The 22,223-nt window shown below is 45.2% G+C and overlaps 1 protein-coding gene across 3 annotated transcripts in view; it reads left to right on the plus strand.

The window, feature by feature from the left end:
* The first annotated feature begins 17,011 nt into the window (after positions 1-17,011).
* Positions 17,012-22,223, plus strand: part of Syndig1 (synapse differentiation inducing 1) — a 157,800-nt gene continuing 152,588 nt past the window's right edge. For all 3 annotated transcript variants that reach the window (XM_055602697.1, XM_055602699.1, XM_055602698.1), the window contains exon 1: positions 17,012-17,076. The gene's annotated coding sequence lies outside the window, so the exon portion shown is untranslated. The remainder of the gene's footprint in view (positions 17,077-22,223) is intronic.

Consider the following 22,223-nt stretch of genomic DNA (forward strand, 5'->3'; position numbering starts at 1 on the left):
GTCGGTCTCATCTCCTGGTGTTGGTGAAAAGACAGGCTCGGGAGCAAGTTTGATATACCAAAAAAGAGGTGCATTCAAAGCCAAATGTGTGATAAGTGATGCAGTCTGGAGACTTAGTCAGGAGAATGGCAGTTTTGAGGCTAGCCTCAATTGTATACCAAGAAAGTATCTCCAAATAAAACAAAATAAAAGCTACATTCAGGAAAGGTGGGTGATGTCCAGCTGGTCACAAGGAAAGAGAAGGAGAAGACACTATGCAGGTGCCTCACTACCAGCCCCACCCAGAAAATAGAATTTGGAAGCCTGCTGGTCCTCAAAATTCACTACTCGTTTTTATTTTAATATGAGATCATTGTGTGCTTAATACTATAACTCAGTCTATTAAGCCCAGTTTAATGAATCAACCTAATATTTTTGTGAAGCATGAGACACATTACTAATATGAATTAGTAAAGCCAATGATTTATTCTAAATAATGCAGGACAATGTTGCTGCATGCAATTAGAAATTAAGATTAGGAGACTGATTGCAGACATTCATTTTAAAAGGCTGATTTTGTTAACTGTGTAGATGGAGATAGGGCTGGGATAGAACGTAGCAACTTGTTTCCATCAGTGGTTTGCTGGAGAACCATAATAGTAGAAAGGAGCCTAAAGAAGCTTGAAGGAACAGCGTCTTGTACCATGCTCACAGTGACCCCTGTCATATCCTACCTCAGAGGTCAGTGGGGGAGGGAGGAATATTAGCAAACACCAATTTAAGCCTCAGCAAATAGCCAACCACTTCTCTGAATCTGAACACTCATGCATTTTTTTCTTATGCTTATGGTCAAATAAGTGAAGATTCTTTTTTGGTGAAGATGTTTTATATAAAAACTTCTTCAAATTATTACAAAATTAAGTTAGAAAGTTATAAAACATACTACCTTTGTGTATGCATAGTCTATTGTGTTTCTACACTGATGAAGATCAATCCAGATCTTTGCATGTACTGGGCACTCTACCACTGAAATGCACCTTTAGCCCAGTATGTGTGGTTTTAAAAGTTTACTTTTAAATTTTAGACCAAATGATTTGTAACAGAGTTCTTAGTGATGTGACAAAGTTAAGGTTATGACACAGTGAAAATGAGCATCAAGTCCCTCTTTTAACAATATGAGTGATTGCTTGGCAACCCAGTGACCAGCTGGATCAGACCACTCCCTGGCTCTATGGTTTGGGGTTATACACCGCACAGTTGCCTTCCTATGACGCTCAGACCCCCTCTACTTTTCCCCATTTCTTTGGGATTGAAACATTCACTCTGGAGAGAGGATTTTCCAGAGGCTTAGCAACTGGGCTTCAACCTCCCACTAAAAGCCTTGCTAATAAGGATGAAATTTCCTAGAAAACAAAACTCCAGTATCTCTTCCATTTTAGAATCACATGGCTCCCTAGTCCTTTTAACTGATGGTCCAGATAGTCAGGGCAAGAGACCATAGTCTAGCTCCTTAGTATTAGCACCCAGCACACTCACTCACCCTTGTCCAGTTTGGCCAGCAGGGGCCCAGAGCAACCCTCGCTGTCAGCAGCCCGGATCAGTGGACGCAAGCAGAGGTCATGCCGTGCCTTCTGCAAGGCCTGGCCTTGCAGAACAGATCCCGATGGGAGTCCAGTGTGGCAGCCTGGTTCAGGCAAGGCTGCAGCTGCTCCCAGGACAGGTACCAAGAGGCTCGCCAGGCCCTCAGGGCCTAACCTCTGTCCCCCCCCCCCCCCCCCGTGGATGCAGCATCCACAGCACATCCTGGGGGCCCAGGGCCCTCGCAGGGTGGAGCACAGGGAAAAGGTAGGCACTGAGGAGGCATCGATCTGAGGGGGGCATGGTTATAAAAGTAAACAAAACTCACAAGTCTCAGGAAGTTCTTGAAGCTCTCAGGATTCATCATCCCCTCTCCAAGTTATGTAAGTCCAAGAGTTTCCAAAGAGAGAAGACTCCCTAAGCAGCTTAGGGGCGTGCAAGTTGTACAAGGAGCTCAAGGGATGCAGGTCTCCTAGGTCATTGCTCAAGCCACAGTGGCCTTTTGGGGACGCAGTTGCTTTTAAGTCATCCATGCTTCTGTAAGCAACACCTTGCCTGTACTCCTTTAAGTAAAATCACAAGTTCACCAGCTAATCTTGGGTGGAATAATTTCTTTGGTCTGTCATTGGTGCCCTGTCTTGAGTGGAGATTCTCATCCATAGCTCCCCAGGAAAGCTCACACACCACCAACCTCTTCATCTCTTTTCCACTTCTGGTTGTAATTTCTCACCATGGAGGTTCTGTGTTAATCATCATTCTGTCTTCTACGACATCTTGGGTTTACTGCTGGAATAGTGAGTTGAGCCTTTTTGTCCGTACCCTCATCTAAAGGCAGGGTATTTGCTGTGGCCTTGTATCTCACCTGTTTAAGGAATGCTTCATTTTTGGAAATGCTCATGTTCCTGCTCATAAATAGCTGGGAACTCAGCACTTTCTCAAAAAGTGTGGCCTGCCTTGGGAGCAAAAAATAAAAAGGAGACAGAAAAATATTGTAGAAAATAACAGTTGTCCTCAGCCCATTGAAATTCTAAAGATTCCCTGGGGATTTATTTTCTAAATGGCTTCTAATTTCCCTAAGTGTTTTGTCCTTTCTTTGCTTATGTGCAGGCATCCAATAAGCAGGCTCTCGTGCCATAAATTTCTGACATTTTCTCCCTGGAAAAATCCTCTAATTATAAAACACTGCTTGGCTGCATGAGCCAGAAGGAAGAGCAAATTATTTCACTTCTGTTCCCACCTTGGAGTCCAAAGATGGACAGCAACTGAAGCAGCTAAAGCCTGTGACAAAGACAGTTACTGATGCTTGTTCTCACTACTCTGTACACTACAGAGATGTCTGCCTCCTTTTGCCTCGGTAATGTTCTACATCTCTCCAGCTTCTTTTTGCAGGACATCAAGGCCAGTATCTTCTACTGTGTGAGGCTTTCCACCTGACCCTAGCCCCAGACAGCAAAGAGGAGGTCTCCTTATATTCTGGATGATGGTGGAATCCCACTAGGTATAGTTGGGGCTATAGCTTTGGTGAGAAAAGTGGAAAGGGCAGAATGCAGTGCATAGCAAAATTTCTTGTTTTTTTGCATGGTAAAATCAGGTGCCACAGCAAGCACATGAATACAAGATGCTATTCATCCTATCCACTGAAACATCATCAATAGATACTATTGTTCCAATTTATAGGCTAAGATTAAGCAACTTTGACAGGTAACTTTAAGATTGAGTAATTTAAGATTACTTAAGATTAAGTAACTTTCCCACCCTCAAACTCTTGCCTGCGTTTGTTCATTTGCTCTCACTCTCTCAACCTCAGGTTATCTTCTTCTTGCTCTAGCTCTTGCTCTCTCACTTTCTCTCACTCATTTTCTTTCTCATAAACACACAGGCACATACATGTGCATAGAGGGAGTGTATGTACATGTATGCATGTATAACAGATTTTTAAAAAATAAGTGTTTGTGTGTGTGAGGGTATATGCACCTCTGTGTAGTTGTTGTTGGAGGATAGAAACAAAGTCTGGTCTCCAACTTACAAGTAGTGGTGAGCTACTTGACATGTGCGAGTTCTTGTCCTCTGTTGGAGAAGTACGTATTCTCAACCACAGGGCCATCTCTTCAGCCTCTAGAACAGCCTTTTGGCTCCAGAAGCTCTAAGTTCTGAATAGAGCAAGGCCAACCAATCAACAAAAGTGCTCCTTTGTCTGTGTTTCACTTTTTGAGTTAGGATCCCACTATGTAGGCCAGGCTGGCCTGGAACTCACCACCTTCTTGCCTTTGCCGGTGCCCTCGTCTCCCAGAATTACAAATGTGTGCTCCCAAATCCCACTCCCTGAATGTGCAAACTGTGCCTGTGCCTGTAGAAAGGTAGTTTCACGGCTGCTTGGTATGATTCAAAAGACTCACCAGCTGGAGCAGAATTTGTTTTGAGTCAACACATCACCATCAAGGGACACCCCAGGCACCCTGAATATGCAGTTCTTACTATTTATATCTTCCAGCTATTGACATAGCACCTTCCATCACACAAGCACCGTGCAGAAGTGCAAGCTCATTGATTCTCCCAAAGCCCTAGGGTGTTAGGAAAAATTTAAAAGTGAGTATCTCCATTTGGCAGATATAAAAGCTGACAAATGGATCAACTTGCCACTTTGCAGACCTGGAGCAAAAGCAGCCTTTATTGTGGGTTTTTTTTTTCATTAATAGTTTTAGCTTCCATTTCTCCCACCAGTTTTTTAAGTCACTCCATGCCCCCACCCCATGTCACTTTTTTCTCCCTCCCTCCTCTCCTCTTTTTTCCATAGAAATGAATGCCTTTTTCTCTGAGCAGAGTAATAAATGAATATAAAGATGAGGTCTGGAAGTCTCCTAATGAACATGGGTTACTGTACCCCACAGCCTGATATTGTTTGCACCATGGTGCACACTCCCTGGTACTTCCCATGAGCAGAGAAGGAACAGAGTAGCGCAGCTTGTGCACATTGACCCTACTGCAGCCAGCAATCTTAGTGCCTGTGTGGCGTCAATGGCCTGTGAGTTGTCACGTGTTTACTCTTCCCAAAGGCAGTATACGGAGCCCCTCCATGTCGGGAAGTTGGCTCAATCTGATCCCTACACAGGCTGTAGACAGGAGAAAAACTCATAATCCAGGACCTCAATGACACTTTCCACAAGTGAGTCAGCACCTCTGGGTCTTAAAGACTAAATGGGCTCCATATTCTATACCTTTATCCCACTCTATTTCTGCAGAGTGGGAGTTATAGGATGTGCAGTTGATCAACTCCAGGATTGCTTTTGACACAAACAGATCTGAGACAGGAAAATGGGGTCAAGTCCAGGGCCAAAGAAAGCTGGAAAAGAGCAGATCAGCAGCTGGAGGGAAGAGGTCAGAAGGATGAGGGAAAACACTGGAGTGTAATTCAGAGCACACCTGCTTTTGTTAAATGTGGCCTGTGCATCTTCTAACACCTATACCAGCTCTAGGAAGGAGTCTTGCAGGCTCAACTACAAAAAAAGACAATGTCTGTGCAGCCCTACATCCATCTTTCTGAACAGCAGATGTCAGCTAAGAAGCCTCCTATAGGCAAAATCCAGATGGTGCTCATCTCCAGGATGCTGTCGGGTGTGAGACCTCAGAAGCTCACTTTTCTACCAGAGTATCTGTGAAACTAATAACAATGTACAATGAGAGCAGAGGGTTGCCCTGGGCATGATTCTGGCCACAGTGCTATAGACATCAGACATTTGTTCTTCCCAATAGTGTGGGATGTCAACTGGCTTTGTAGCAGAGGGTACAGCAGGCTTGAGCAGGAAGTCATGCCAGCTTCTGCACTCCTGGACAGCACGTGCAGCCTCCTCTGCCCTGTCCCATCAAAGCCACAAAGGGAGTGCCACCAGAGTGTACTGTTAAGTGAGAACAGTTAGATTGTTCTTCTTTTGCTATTTCAGCTTTAGCTTATAAGCTATTTATAGGACAGTGAGAACTCAGGGGCCTGAAGGCTGTGGCAGGGTAGGATAAAGGCAAAAGCCAACAGTCTTTTCTTCTCCAGTAGGACGGCATTATAATATTGTTCCTTTTAGCTGCTGATCCACACAGCTGGCAAAATGATCCATATGGTCAGCTTGGAACTTTACTCCTTGACTTGTCGTGACCTTTTTTGATCCACATCCTCTTCGGTGCACAGATGAGAAGATGTGTGCACACACCTGCAGAACCTCATCACAGCACACTGGGCAAGCACAGATGCAGTCGAGAAAGGAAAGATGACGGGGAGTCTCGCAAGGGGTGCAGCTGATTTGTCTGCGGTACTCATTTCAGCCATTAGACTTCCCATGAGGCCATGAGAATGTCATTAGTCCCAGCTCACATCCCCTTCCCTAGGCTCTGTCATTCACAGACACCCTGGGGAGGGGAGGGCAAGAAAACAGGGGGGAGGCCCTTGTTTGTGTCACAAGACTGTACCTGTCTTGATAACTGGGGGCAGTCTAGTACTGGAGGCTGTGTTTTCGCTGTCAATGATGCAGCAATTGTTCTTGCAGGGTGCGGACTGAATGCTGTGCTGCCTTCCACTTCATTAGTTGAGTGTGGTGTTATTTGAGGGAGGAGAGCTCTTTGGGGAATACTTAGAATTAGAAGAGGTCCTGTGGGTGGGGCTCCCCTGGATGGGATGAGCATCTTTATACAGACTGAAAGAGAGTGCAGGGGACTCTATCCACTCAGCAAGTGCACTTGGAGAAAGATGCCCCCAACCCAGGAAGCAACACCAGGAGCCAAGCAAGCCTTACCTTGCTCTTAGATGTCAGCTTCCTGAACTATGAGAAAGAAATTATTTATAAATATGTTCTATCTATCTATTCTGTCAATTTAAAAAAAAAACAGGTTTGTTTTATGTATTTATTGGACTTATTTGCATGTCAAATTATGTTATTGTTACAGATACTGCAAGTTTTAATATACTTATAACGGAAAGACGAAAACCAACACCACACACAAACACACACACACAAATTCTAGGTGAAGAGAACTTAACAGGAAAGTGTCCTTAGACATTAGTGGCATGCCATGTTCAGTTTTCATACCTTTTCACTTAGGGTGGAATGGAAAATGCAGCCCAGGGTCACTCAGTGTGTTTTCCAGTGCTCATTCTTATATATGCATGAACATTTCTGTACACCAGTGCACAAACACATTGCACCCATGTTTATTCTTTATGATATAAGAGCTTCCAGACGGTGATGTAATCAGTTAAGGGAACATAAGCATATGTCAGGAGTCAGTAAAAAAGAAAAAAAAATTGTATTGCTAGGTGAAATTGTTGTAGATGCCAAAGAGAACATTTCTACATAGCTAGAGGACATAGTATGTAGTGCCCCAGGCACTAGAGCAAAAGTTATTATGCTTGTTCAAGTCACTATAGTGAATGTTATAGGCAACTGTAACATATTGGTTAGAATTTATGTGTCTAAACAGAAAAGGTGAAAAGGAAGTAAAAAGGCCACCACATGTGAGCGTGTACACATATATATACACACACACAGAGATCAAGAGAGAGAGAGAGAAAGAGGCAGAGGCAGAGACAAAGGCAGAGAGACAATGACAGGGAAGCAAAGAGAGAGACAGACGCACACACATACACACACACATACACACACACACACACACACACAGAAATGTTTTTCCTCTGGCAGGCTGAGGACATGACTTCTAAAGTGCTTACTTCACAAGTGCAAGGAAGAACCTGAGTTCAAGGCCCTGGAACCCACCAAAAGAAGTCAAGCATGTGCTGATGATCTCAGCCCTGGGCTGGAAATGAGGGAGAAAGGCATGCAGACCTTTGAGTTTCACTGGCCAGCCAGTTTGGCCTACTTGATAAGTTACTGGCCAGTGGGAGTCCCTGTATAAAAAGGAAAAGAAAGAGAAAGATGGTGTTGGGAGGGGGAGGGGGAAACACAAACCGGCATCTGAAGACTGGGATGTGATGTTGTCCTCTGTTCTCCACAAGCATGCACACACATGCATACACACACACACACACACACACACACACAGTATACATATACAAAACATGGAAAAGATAGATTATTAAAGATTTAGAAGCTGGATGTGTGCCAAAAATGAAACACATAGAGCCTAAGGTATGTCTGAGACATCAGTGGAGGGCACAGGTAGAAAGAAAGGCTCCAGACTTGGTTTACACCATTGCAGACATACAAATGCTGTGTGTAGGCTGCACTAAACTTACATAAATACCTTTCACTTTCCAAAGATAATTAAAGATAACTTAATGTAAGAGTATAAACTTTAAAACAACAACAACAAAAATCCTTTTGACTCTTTTGTCCCAAGGCTTGGCTCAGAAAACAAACACCCCAGAAAGAGAACATTTCTAATTCCTCTGAACTCATCACCACAGTGTTTACTTGATCTGTTGTGAGTTGTGTCAGAGGCTCCAATCAGGTGGCTCAACCCATAGAGAGATCAGAATGGGGAAGGTGCAGGGGAGAGCACACATAACCATAGTGTTAAGATGAAAACAAGTTCATGTCGGAGATGTGTCTGTGGTCTTGAGACATTGCCCTGGAGAGTTGCCCTGCTTGAGAACCCAGAAAGAACTGGAACTGCAGCCACATTGCTGGTTTCAGGTGTTTTGCATCCACACCCACTAGAGAAGGTGTGTGGCTATTCTGAAGCCATCAAAAGAATCTTTTCTGTAGATCATCTATGTGTGCTGGAAATTCATCCAGGCTTTCCCACACAGACCTGATTCTGTAATTATTATAGTGAAGGTTTCTAACGGTCTAGAGTGAGGACCAACTCCCTTAAGCCTGATATGAGAATTCTTAACGTTCAGACTACCACAGCCTATCCAATCTCCTTTTATACACCCTATATTCTGATGCTTTATGCTTTTTCCAACTTTAAAGAACACAAAAACAAGTTGACCCATGTTCTGGTTTGCTTTTGGTTCTTGTGATAAAATATCGACCAAAAGTAAGCTGGAGAGGAAGGAATTCATTCGGCTCCCATGTCCCTGTGACAGTCCATCATTGAGGGTAGTCAGGGCCAGGATTCCAGGAGGAAACCTGAGGCAGAAACCTAAGTAGAGAACAAAGAGAATGCTGCCTCCTGGTTTGCTATCCACGACATGCTGAGCTCTTGCTTTTTCAAAATCACCTATGTAAGCACCACAGTGGCTGGATCCTTCCATGTCAAGCATTAATTAAGAGAGTGCTCCACAGTCATGCCCACAAGCTAATATGACAGAAGCATTTTTTAAAAATTAAGGTTCCCTCTTTACAAATGGTCCTAGCTTGTGTCAAGCAGAGGGGAAAAACAACTACCAGCAGAGCCAATAAGAGTATCATCACCTTCTCCCACCCCTCTGTGTGCCCCTACCTAGGGCCAGAGTTTCCTTTATTCTACATCCAATTGTTTTCATCACACCTTCCTTCCTGCTCAAAAGGGACCCTTGTATCTTTCCTTCACAGCAGTTGGCAGTCTAAAGTCACTGATGTTTCTGCTTGTGGGCAGGGTTGTACCTTCAGGATTGCCCTATCCCTACTCTGCACCTTCCTAGCAGGAGACCCAATAGAGGCCTGCTCTTGGACCAAGAGAAAGTGTGCAGCCTCAGAGTGTTGCTTTATCCTGGGGACATCAAAGCTTTTCCTGTGTGTGTGTGTGTGTGTGTGTGTGTGTGTGTGTGTGTGTGTGTATGTGTATCTGGTATTTTTCACTACAACCTTTTTTTTTTTTTTTTTGAGACTAGGTCTCTTACTGAACTTATAAATCTTGCTCTTTGGGAATAGGCTAGATAGCCAATAAACTCCCAGGTTCTGCCACCCTCCTCAATTCCAGAGTTACAGGCACATGCAGCCATGCTGGTCTTTTGCATGGGTGCTGAGAATTTGAACTCAGGTTCTCTTACTTTCACTATGAGCACTCTTCCTCACTAAGCCATCTCCCCAGCCCCAGCTTTGCCATTCTTTCTGGATCATTTTGTTTTTGTTCTTCCTTCCATGACTGTGGTGGGAAGAGATTCAGCTCTGCTGACAAAGGGGACCCTTAGCTGGTGAAACTTCTTTTGGCAAGTGCTCATTGAGCCAAAGGGGCCCTAGTAGCCAGAGCACATTCACCCTGCACTCCAAACTTGAGAGGTTCCACTTGGCTAGACATGGTACCAACTGTGGGAGATGAACCATGTGAGACTGCCATGCAAGTCACATCCTGGAGGCAGGCAAGGTGGTGCACAATCAGGCTCCTGCAAGCTTAGGATGCTCTTCATGAGTGGGGAGCAGCAGCAAGGGGTGGGGAGGACGTCGCTCAGTGCAGGCACCTGTCTGAGTCCCTTTGTCTAGGAGTCATTCTTCTCTTAGAAAGCAGGAGACAAACAGAATCTCAGAAGGGAAAAAGCTTACCCTTCTGTTTTCCCTCAGCTCCACATCCTCCAAGAGCACAGAAGGTTATTTTTGCAATAGAAGTTTCTCTTTTTTGCAGGGGGAAAAAAGCAAATGCAGCAAGAAATATATTTTTCTTGAGCCTAAAACGAGTTCTTGGGCCTTTTATAAACTGCCAGAAAATCACACTAATAAATAATGACACTTTTAAATGGTTAGTTCTGCAGCAGCAGTGTTTCCAAAAGTCCTCAGCTCCCAGCCTCTCACATCAGACCTGCTGCAGTGGCAGTGTGTGGGCTCCTGTTGGACAAGAAAAACATGGCCTCATCTCATCTTACTGAAGAGGCAGAGGGCTCTGTCCACTCTTGTACATGGGTTGGGGAGGATGTCTTCACCTAATTTTTTGACATTAATGCTTTTGATCTCACACTTCAATTTTGGCCTCCCAGCCTGTCCTTGGTTAGATTTTTTTTTTTTTTTTTTTTTTTTTTTTTTAATCAGCTTGACACAACTAGTTGCCTGGGAAGGGGCTGGTCTCAACTGAGGGATTGTTCAGATCAGACTGGCCTATGGTCATGTCTCTGGAGACCATTTTTTCTTAAATTTTTGGTTGGTATGGATGGACCCAGTCCCACTGTGTACAGGTGGTCCTGGGCTGTGTAAAACAGCTGAGCACGATCCAGAGAGAACAAGCCTCTGAGTAGTGTTCTTCCATGTCTCTGTTTCAGTTTCTGCCTCCAGATTTCTGCTTAAGCTTCTGTACCAGTTTTCCTCAGTGATAGACAGTGACCAAAAGTATAAGCGAAGAAACCCTTTATCTTCCTTAAGTTGATTTTGGTGATGCTATTTATCACAGAAACCGAAATCAAAGTGGGACACAGCTCATACTGGTAGCAAGGTTTTCTAAAGTAAGTTTTTTCTTCTTTCTCTTTTTCCTTTTTTTTTTTTTTCTCGTTACTTCTCCTCCTCTCCAAAAGTCTCAGGAACAATCACAGTTTCCAAATTTCAGAAAAACTAAACATTTTAAAAATATATTGATAATGAGGGTGCTGCCTTTCATCATTGTAATTGGTATGATTTATAGAGTAATCACCTGAACCGTGGGAATTATTAACTAGAAATCCAAAGATAAGTTGCTCACCAAAGCAGAACCATGTGAATCAGGTAGGTGTCTGGGGCATGTGGAGACCAGCCACACAGATGCCATGGGGCAGGGTCTCTCCACTGTGAGCAGGACTGAAGGAAACCATCCCAGTAGTGGATGGGGCAAGAACATCAAACTGAATGGTCACAAAGCCTAAGATGCCAGATACCTGGATCTGTACTCACTGTCAGTGTCATGAGGACCACTCCACAGATGAAGGATGGATGCTTCTACACGAGGAGATCACTGTATGATGGATGAATTGAATTTCAACTTAGGCTTGGGAACCTGTATGGTCATTCCAACACCAGCATAGATATACCAGGCTGTCTGTCTCTCATGATCTATATTTAAAGTGTTAGAGCTGCAGTTGTGTGTGGTGATGAATGACTGTAATTTCAGCACTGGGAAAGTCAGAGGCAGAAGGATGAACACAAGTTCAAGATCATTTGCTGTTAGTGAGTTCAAGGTGAGTTATGGTGAAATAGTAAGAGAGATAAAGCCAGGGGGATTTGGGGTTCAAATTCAGCCTGGGCTATGCGAGGCTCTATATTACCTTTTCCTCCCACACTCCAAGGTGGGAGAAAAGGTCTAGAGCTGAGTGGAACAGATCACGGGTCTTCATGTTCTCAACAGAAAAGTTATGGTCTCCAGAGTGAGATAAACACTGCAGACACTGGCAGGGCCAGGCCACTGACAGCAGAGGACAGCACAGCTGGGAACAGACAGATGGAATTGGCCAAGGGTAGTTGCAAGTACCTAACCTGACTTTTTGAAAAAGGAAGATCAAAGAGAGAAGAGTGTCACCCCTCTTCTGAAGGTTTTGGGCTTCTCATACTCTGAAGACATCAGTAATCACCAAGGCTTTGTGCCAAAGATCCAGAAGGTACCATTTCCCTTTGCTTCCTTGAATAAAGCAGGCTGCAACCTGCCATGCAGTTGTCTTTAAGAACAGTAACTAGTCAGCTCTGCTCAGAAAAACATGAGTGCTCTGAACACATTCCTGCAATGCCAGGCAGCTGATATTATAACAATCATGCTTTGCCAATCATGCTTTGCCAGTCAGGATAGGGTGACAGAAAGTAGCAGACATTTACCTCAGGCAGGGGTTTTGCTTGCTTCCTAACTCTGAGTTTCTAACCTTTCTGGCATACACTGGACAACCGTTGCAAATGTCTTCTACTAACACCCACCATTGTGATGCTGAAGATGGCAAAGGTGAGCTATTGCACCCCAGCCTGTAACTTCTTAATTCTCATTGGGGCCCCACAGAGCTCTGATTACAAGTCAATGAAGAATTGAATGTAGGATTTACACCTGTAAATTTACACCTTAGCATTTGGGAAGCCAATGCAAGAGGCTCTTCAGAGCATTTAAGGCCAGCCTGGGCTATAAAGTTAAATTCTATAACAGACAACACAACACCATTTAATGTGGATCTGGAATATATTGAGACTGATCTGTAAAATCAGATATTTAGGAAGTTGAGGCAGGAAAAGTCTGTGCTATATGGAGATTCCAAGTCAACCTGGGCTACATACTGAGACACTCTCTCAAAAGTGAAAAGAGGGTTGCAGATACGACTCAGTGGGAGAGTAAGCAACTATAGTGCTTGAGGCCCAGAATTCAATTCCCAGTACTGAATAACAACAACAAAAGTCAAGCCATACACATAATCATTCCTGGGTGTGGCTCACTGCAAACAGAACATGCAGTTTCCAAAGTCAATGTGACTTTTGTGAGATCACCATAACGAGTAGGCCATTGGTTCCACTTCTGATCAGGGCTGAGCTGCTAGCTCTGGGGCAGTAAGGGATGCCCTGTGATGTGGGCCTGAAAGGCACTTGCAGAGGAGCTTGCTTTCCTCTCCTGCTAGGGCAGACCTGTCGCCTGTGAGCTCTGAAAACCCTAGGCCGTCACGAGGCTGAACCTGGAGTTCACCACACGCAAGACCTAGCTCTGTGTGACTGCCCCATCCAAATAACATTCTGACATTCTATTTCATTTTGTTTCCTGATCTAAATTTATGTCACCATTGTCTAAGTCTTTCATTTAAGAGTTAGAATTTAGGAAGCTATGGGGGTGAGGGATACAAAGTGAATAAACTGTAATTAATAAAAATAAAAAAGTAAAAAGTAAAAAAAAAAAGAGTTAGAATTTTTCCCTTTGTGTTTGGTAGCAGTTCATGTCCCCTGTACAGGTTGGCTACCATGTTTATTAATGTGATTTATCAATTAATGTGATTTATTAATGTAATTTATCAGTTACTGAAAAGGCTATCTTTCTACAATCTATGTTAAAAAGTTTTAACTTTAAACAGACAGCACAATCTTTTGATTCTTGAATCCCCTAAACTCAAGAAAAACAACTTAATAAAAGATCTTGCTGGAACTAAAAACAAACAAACAAAACAAAACCCTAGTTAGTGGCATAGCCTTAGAATTGGGTACAATTTAATTTTATCTCCTTTGGCATTTTGATTAACATGAGTTGGCTAAACCTTTCTACCTATGATTTAAAGATATTTTTTGAATAATTATTGCTGACACATTAACACGTGACATAAATATCCTGATATTCTTTATAACCCTAAAGTCTAAAGCTTTTGATTTGAATACATAGAAATGTTTTGTATCCAAACATTTTGTATCCAAACAACAATAACAAAACTCTTAAATGTGTGTTCTTATCATGTCCCCTAGCTCTGCTATCCAAAGGCTTGACAGCTTGTTCAGCACCTGAGTGACAGTTCCTCACAACATAGGAACTGGCCCCACTCACCTCTGCAAGCTCTGAGAATTCTGTAATCTCCTCTAAGAGATAAGCGCTGTTGAGGTTAGTCAATTTCCTGAAGATTATCAATGTCTATGGTGCCCTGATGTAGCCTGATACAGGACGGCTCTTTACTCATTTCCTTGAAAGCCTGTGTTTCCCTGTTACGTGATAGCAAAATAGCTATGATCACGTTCTGAACAACCAGGGCTTTGCACATAGGGAAATCTGGCCTATGTGTGTGCTAATATTCCAGATTAGCTGAGGTATTTTATCACCTAAACTCAAGAAAAACAACTTAATAAAAGATCTTGTGGGAACTAAAAACAAACAAACAAAACCAAACCCTAGTTAGTGGCATAGCCTGATAATGCCAGGAACAGATGATACATCTGTTAACACAAGACTCCTGACTAAGAAATGTACATTAAAGAGGTAAAAGGCCCATTTGGATCTCGTAACTGTGCTTGAACGTGCGCACCCGTATATGTGTGAGTGGACGGTGACAGGGTGCTGTCAAGAAGAGGCAGCGGCTATCTGGAATCTGACGGGCACCAGACAAATAATGGCTAAAGTTATAATAAGTTAAAACAATTAACATAATGTGTAAAATTTTTTCAAGCTATTATTTTTCTTCATTAAATTTCTAATCTTCTTTTTGTTGTACTGGGAATTGAACCCAGAGCCTCATACATGCTAGAGAAGTGCTCTGTCACTGGGCTATTCTTCTACTCTGACTTCTATGTTTGACACCATAATCCAGTGTGGGCTTATTCTTTAATAACTATTTATCACTAAATATTTTCATAAGACTCTTGGTGTGCCCAAGAAAAGAGCTGCACTAAGTATAAAATACAAATAATCTACAGGGCCACCCTTCAGTTGAGATTTGGACATCCACTCCACAACTCGAAAGTAAAATATTAAATGGCAAAGTGGATAAGGCAGATAAAGAGAATTAAAGTCCTAGAGAATTTCTCAGAAATCCAGATTCACACATGCACACCATCTATCTATCTATCATCTATCTATCTACTTACCTACCTACCTATCCAGCCAACACAAAGGCCTGATAATGCTCTCCATTTGTGGGTAAATTTCTGTGCTCATATGCCCTGGAAAGGCCCAGCAAATCATACACTGGAAAACTTTCACAGTATCTAACATATGGAGACAGGCCACAGGGACTCATCCCTAGAGGCCACTGCTCTGTTTGGAGGGAACATAAAGCCATTTGGTACCTGTGTTCAGGCTTAACCCTACATTCTACAAGTTATTTGCCTACTATGTCATGGAAAATCCACTTTAAAATTTTGCCAGGGAGACGCTCTGGCAAAAGCAAGCACAGCTCTCAAGGTTGGCTGCCAAGAATGCACTGCCTTAGACACACTGAACAAAGGACAGTGGCAGGTGATGCCTGATGTCTGGAAGCCAAAGGTCTCCCAGCCTTTCGAGTCTCAGCTTCTTCAACTGGCACACAGCAGTGTCGAGTCTGCATCACACAAGGGACTAACAACAAATATATGCCCAGCCTGGCGGGTCAGAGGGGAGCAGAGAATGTTCTTTTCAGGAAAGAACCAGACACCATAAGCCGTTTTACAGAGGTAGGGCTGACATTTTCCCTTCAGTTTAAGAGCTGCTAAATGGGGAATAAGTGTCCTTTTCAGGTCGTCCCAGATAACAGCCTTGCCTGAAGCTCAGAGCACCCAGTGGAAGAAAGCCAGGTAGGCGCTTAACTGCTGCAGAATTGGGAATGGGTGTGATATTTAGATGTCATGAAGACCTTCACATGAGCCCAAACAAGGAGCTGCTGTGAACACACCTGGGTCCACTAATCAGCTCAGCCTACTTCTTGTGTCGCTTTAATTTGATCATTCTCTATGTACTGCTAAGGGCCGGTGGAAGCCAAGCGCTGCAAAGGGCTGTTAAGGACCTGAACCACCTCCAGCTCTGGCGGTGAAAACCCTACTTAACAGAATGCAGCAGTTTCTGGGAAAAACAAAAACAAAAACAAAAACAAAAACAAAAACAAAACAAAACAAAACAAAAAAACCAAAAAAACAAAAACAACAACAACAAAAAACTTGGTTTTGAGGAAGGAAAAGGGCTCTGTATCTAAGAAAGCTACAGAACCGAGGAACTACTAGTGGATTAGCAGACTCCTCTCCCAGGACAAAAACCTGGGTTTGGCCGAGCTGAAGCATGGAGAATCTTCCCTGGTTGTTGAAAGGGGGTCGCACAGACAAGACAACTTTTGATCCTGTTTTCGGCAAATTTTCTAGTTCCTTCTCTGCGGAATAACGAAAGCACACCCACTAGCTCTTGATTCCCCTAACGTTTGAAATGTAGATTGTCTTTGTAGGCGGCTCTCCTAGGGCTCCCCTAGACCTGTTCCAAGCCACTACTGTGCCCAAACTGCCAGCCCTGAGGCATGGCCGCCCCAGTTTCCTTCCAGGTCAAACACTGTGGGGCCACCCGCGGTGCCGATTTCATGCCCGCCTCTTGTCTTTATTCCTCTTTCTACTAGTCAGGACTCAGGAACTACAGGGTGAGCTCTTTTGAACCTCAAGTCGACCTGGAGCCTAGGGAAGCCTTTTAGGACCAAGGGAAGCCACCGTTTCCCGATTTGGCAGCTAATTCCTGTCCTCCAGGTCCTCAGTGGCAGTCCCCCTCCCCCCACCTCTGTCTCCCCAAGGTTTCCAGACACCAGCCCCCAGCCACCCGCCAGGCGCTATCACTGGCGAGGGCACAGATGGCCTAGGGCAAAGTTGGTGGCCACCTTCGCGCGCTGCTGCTCCCTCTCCTCCTCCTCTTCCTCAAAACCACCTTCCCCCGGGGCCCGCGGCCGCCTCCTGCTACACACAAGTCTCCAGGCTCCGCGAAACCAGTGGAGTGGAGCGGCGCACCCCGAGTGACCCCTCGTTCAGCCAGCGCCCTTTGTGCACCCTGGAGCCAAGAGGACCGGGCTCGGCTAGGGCGGCGCCACTGCCCAGCGCCCGGCGCTCGGGAATCGTGAGCGCGGGGCAGCCCGGGGCGCTGGCAGCCATCCAGGGAGGGGAGCGGCGGGGGAAGCGGCGCGCAGGGGAGGGCAGAGGCGGAGAGCCACGAGCCCAGGAGCAGAGGCGGGCTCCGCACCGCCCCGCGCCCCGCACGCTCGCCGGCTTCCGAGACGCGCGGGCGGCAGCCTGGGCGCACCAGCCGGGTCACCTTGTCCCGGAGGTAAGTCCCGAAGGCCAGAGCGGAGCAGGAGGACCTGGGGCCAGCGGCAGTGAAAGGGGGGCGGCGATAGGGCGGCGGGCAGGGGAGGATGCCCTGGCGAAGGCGGGCGTCCTGCTCCGCCTCGAAGCGCGCAGACTAGGCGGCGGTGGCGGTGTGCCGGCCGCGGTAAGTCCTGGAGGGTCGCGGTGGCCAGACCGGGGAGACTCGGTGTCGCTCCGTGAGAGGGGAGATGGCGCCTAGCGGGGAAGATGCAGAGGACAGGAAACGACACTATCGGCCCGGGCTGCAACTTGGCGCCTCGCCACCTTGGGTGCCCAGGCAGCGTGAAGTGGCTGCTGTGCGACGTCGGTTAGAGCTAGTGAGTCTGTGTCCTGAGTGCGGCGGAGCCAGGCTGCCCGGAGTCAGGCCAGGGTACCAGAATACCAGTCTAGATGATTCTGACCAGTCCCTGGAGCGACGAGTCCAACAGGGGCTGGTGAGCAAGGCACCCGCGGAGGTGGCACTGAGTGAGGTCCACATGGGACAGAGAAGGAAAGGGCCGAGGGAAAGGGAATGTAGAGTTCAGGAACACCCGGCTGAGATGGGAGGCACAATCGGCTATCTGTGCTGGGGAAAGGACTTCTAGGGCCCTTCACCTACAGCCAGGATGAGACCAGGGTTTATGAGCTGTCCGTCCGGCCCCTGGCAGCGCGACAGTCTGCAGCCTGGGAGCCGCCAGTCTTGGCGCCGAGATGGGAAAAAGCAGATGAGCTAACAGGGTTCAGATTCTAATTTTGTTGCCCCTGGGCGTGATTTCTACACTTCATTCGCCCCCTCCACGTGAACACTGGAGAAAGAGTAGACCATCCATGGAGTTGGACACTTTCCTTCCGAACGGGCTTTGGGCATTTTCCTGTTCTCTTGGCCCCTAGCAGAGTGGTGTGGGGAACCGTCAATAGAGCTTTGGGGAGGTAGCGGAGGGATCGCTTGGCTTTCCTGAAGAACAAGAAGGGGGTCTTCTGGTACTCCTCATTTTCTGTGCTGTCTTCTGGCAGTAGAAGCCCAGGCACGCGGAACCTCAGACTTAAGGTGCGCACCACACTCCTGCGGTGTTAGAGATGTGGTGGTGGCGCCTCTGCGCTGCAGACAAGAACTGAGTTGCCTGAACCTTCCATAGTCACAACACGGTTTTGGTGCATCAAATGGTGGTCCCGACTTAGCTGTTAGGAGGTTGTAGGGGCGGACCAATACCGAGGGGCTTCTTTTTGTATTTTAGAATCAGGCAGTGGGACATACCTATGTGGGACCCTCTTCTGCATACCAGCGAGTTTGAACAGAACCCTAACAGAGGCTGCTAGCTGCGCAGACCTGCAGCACGGGAGAAGGGGGAGGGGGGGTGACAGCCTCCTAACATACCTCAGAGCCAGCCAACTTTTGTCAGGGTGTCATTGCTGGAGCTGTAGGAGGTTCGTGGCTTCCAAGAGGGAGAGGGGTCCCGAAGGGAGCATCTGCAGTCTGATGTCAGTTTGGAGGAGGGGAGCAAGAAGCTGAGCGGGGGAGTTGTGTGTGCCTTTGGCTGTCCTTTTGAAGTTTTAGACCACAGGTGCTGGGCCTGTGGATGTGTGAGGAAGAACCTTTCCTCTTTGCTTCCTTTCCTCTAGCCCGCAAACACTTTGGCCCTTTGCTAAGGGCAAACGTGGCTCTGTAACTGATCAGGTGCCTTTCTCACCCCGCCTCCACGGCTTGCCCGTGCACAGAGGACTCGCTACATTAGCTGGCCCTTTTCAGTAAGGGAGAGTACTGCGGCCCTAGGACAGAAGGAGTGGGGAAGCCTTTCAAGATTTTCTATTACAGAAATGTTCAGTGGTATAGACAGGTAGAGCGATGTCCCTGGCCACCTCTCCTTGTTTCCCAGAGTCCTAGAGGCCTTGCTAAACCTAAACCTAAACCCCCAAAAGTATGATTGTTTGAGGGGAGGAAAATACTAATTAGCTTGATTCGGTTATTCCATGTCATACAGAGAGATCATAGCATCACTTTGTGTCCTGTAATCCTATACAATTATGAATGTAAAGCAAATTTATCAGTTAGAAATAATAAATTACATTCATTTAAAATTATTTTAAAATGAACTAGCAAAGTAGTATAATAGTTACATATGCAGTTTTCATATGTGTTTCATTTTGGGTTTAACTTTAAAAAGAAAAAAAAATGCATTCCTAGCTGACTTTACCTGTCTGCACATGGTCCTGTCTGTGCGGATGATGGTAGCACAGTACAGATTGGTATTACTGTAACAAACAACTGTTGTGTGTTTTGTTTCTGTGCTGGATTGGCTAGCACGGCCTCACTGCAAATGCTAAACATGATGATACCACTGGGCTACATTCTACTTCCAAAGTATGACAATTACTAATGATCCCAGTAGAGCACAGATATTGTTCAAATACAAGGAAAGACATTCCTCTCTCCATTTAAGTCTAGGGCAAAACAACAATAACAAAACCCCAAAACAAAACAAAACAAACAAAAAGACAGCCTGCTACTCTTCCTGGAGGAACAGAGAAGGGCATTGCGGGAGGAAAACCAATTTCAATTAGTGAGGAAAAACAGCTTTTTATACTTTCTACACCAGTCTACTTGAGGGATATAAGAAAGATTTTAGTTGACCAGTTCCTGCAGGAACAACAAAATAATTTTTAGAAAACAGTAAAAACTTTAAAACTCAATCTATAAGTTATAAGCAATTAATTTCTTCTACATTTAACAGTGACATGGAAGGGCTGCAATGGGCTTAATTTTCCTTCATATTAGCCTCTCCAAGTGAGCCTCATTTACTAGGAAGCATTTGCTTAGGTAAGTTTTCTCCCAGACACACCAGCTCTGCTGTTATAGTTGCAAGATTCACTGAGTGCTGTGAGGGGTTTATTAGGAAACCTTGGGTGGGTATTCCTGTCACACTTACTGGCCCTCCGAGGAGGTGTCATGCCTTCCCTTCTGGGATTTGGTACCCAGTGTGATTTTAGTACTACAGAGAAGTGCAACACACACCAGAGAACACTAGGAAAGTTAGCAGGGTTTGGGGGTTGTCTTCCCCTGCAGCGCCCCTCAGTATACCTGAATCTTCTTTGAGAAGAAAGCTGTTCCAAAAAATGTCAGTGCTGTTTCTGGAATTGGGTAGACTTTGAAATAAATACCTTTGTGAAGGGCACTATACAAAGGGACCCTTAGTCAAGTGGAAAACTGTTATGTAGGTGAGCACATTCATCCTGTCCTCTCAGATAAAATTTGGTATTTGTGTTTTATGCCATTACAGGCCTCTGCACCTCACTTTGTCCCTTTTAAGTTCCTCTGCCTGTTGGAGAATGTAGAGCCCCAGGGATGGCATAAATTGCCAGAGTATTGCCACCTGTGGTTTGAACAGATACCACAGTTTTAGAAATACTGTAAGATAGAAGGAGAGAGTGTCTAATTGTCAGCATTACCTGGTAGGAGCAGATGAGAGTACATTGGAATGTTACCTGGGGTTGTTTTACAGAAATGTGTTCATGTGAGATGTTTTGAGGGGGGCACAGCTTGTGACCTAGTTTTCACTGGGGATACTGCGGCACAATGTCAAAAAAAGGTGAAAATAGTCAAAACATTGAAGGCAGGCTGTTGACCAGTCTTACCCATGCCTCTAGAACTGCAATAATGAAAATCAGTGGGTAGATGTGATTTTTAAACATTTTCTGTGCAAGACTCTTTCATGTTTCAAATTATTGCTGTCAGTTTGCAAATTTGTTTTGAAGAGGGTTATGAGCAATTGAGCACAGCTCTGCAGCCCAGTTCCCTGATTCTTCTAGCTAAATGATGTGCTGGGGGCAAAGGGAAGAGTGGGTCTTCTGTCTCCTGGTTGTCATTCTCTTCCCACAGAACTTTCAGGAGCACCTGGGAAAAGGTCAATATTTCAAGCTCTGGCCTTTGCCACAGAGCTTTGAACTATCTTAGAGAAATCCCTTAACTTTTCGGAGATTCTGCTCCTTTTCAACCACATTCTTCTCAGGATATTTACAATGGTCACTGTTTGCTCAGGGAAGGAAGCTGTAGGTAAAGTATGTCTTTGAGTCTTGTCTTACTCAGTGTCCTATTGCTATGAAGAGGCATCATGGTGATGGCAACTCTTAATAAAGAAAGCATTTTATTGGGGGCTTGCTTATTCTTTCAGAGGCTTAATCCATTCTCAGTGTGACAGGAAGCATGGCGGCATGTAGGTAGATATGGCGCTGGAGGAACTGGGAGTTCTCCATCCTGATCTTCAGACAGCTGGAAGGCCCAGTGAGCAACTGAGCCTGGCTTGAGCTTCTTAAACCTCAAAGCTTGCCCCCAGTGATAGACTTCCTCAAACAAGGCCATACCTACTTATCCTTTCAAATAGCACCACTCCTTATCTGAGCCTCTGGGGAAGCCACTGGCTAGATGAGAAAACAGAATGGGCCTGACCTTCCTGTCTCTGTATCTTGCAACTGCTGGCTGGCCTGAGTCTCAGGAGGACAGTATACATATCTCATGAGGGTAGACCAGCTCTCCAGCAGGAATGCATGTAAGACATGTCAGCAGTCCTGAATGCTAGCGATTCTCAGGGAATGTGGAGGAGAGCCACATGAGCAACAGTGTTTGAATAGATAGCTACCTTAACTAAAAGTTGATTCCTGTCACATTATAAGATGAGCAGCCATCATAGGCAGATTACTAACAGAAGCCAGGTGCCACATGAGACAGGGTGATTTATGTTGTGTGTATCACAAAGTATTAAGTCTCCAGATGACAAAGAATCTATTAAATTACTAAAAAATAAAGTTAAATAACACACACACACACACAAACAAACAAACAAACAGCAATGGAGAGTGAGTGTTGGGATTGGAAGAATGGTTAGAACCAAGCAACCATAAATAGAAAATATCACACACATGTGGGAGACAAAAATATAAGCCAGTTCTTTGTACTCTTATGATCTTACTTACCAAAGGGGCTGAGGAAGGGGGCTTGGAAGTTCAAGGCCTACCTAGGCTGCATAAAAGGTTTAGGGCCAGCCTGGGCAACTTAACAAGAGCCCATCTCAAATGAAAAGAAAGAAAGAAAGAAAGAAAGAAAGAAAGAAAGAAAGAAAGAAAGAAAGAAAGAAA

This window comes from Psammomys obesus, unplaced genomic scaffold, assembly GCF_907164565.1.
Source record: "Psammomys obesus unplaced genomic scaffold, mPsaObe1.curated_primary_1811, whole genome shotgun sequence".
NCBI lineage: Eukaryota > Metazoa > Chordata > Mammalia > Rodentia > Muridae > Psammomys > Psammomys obesus.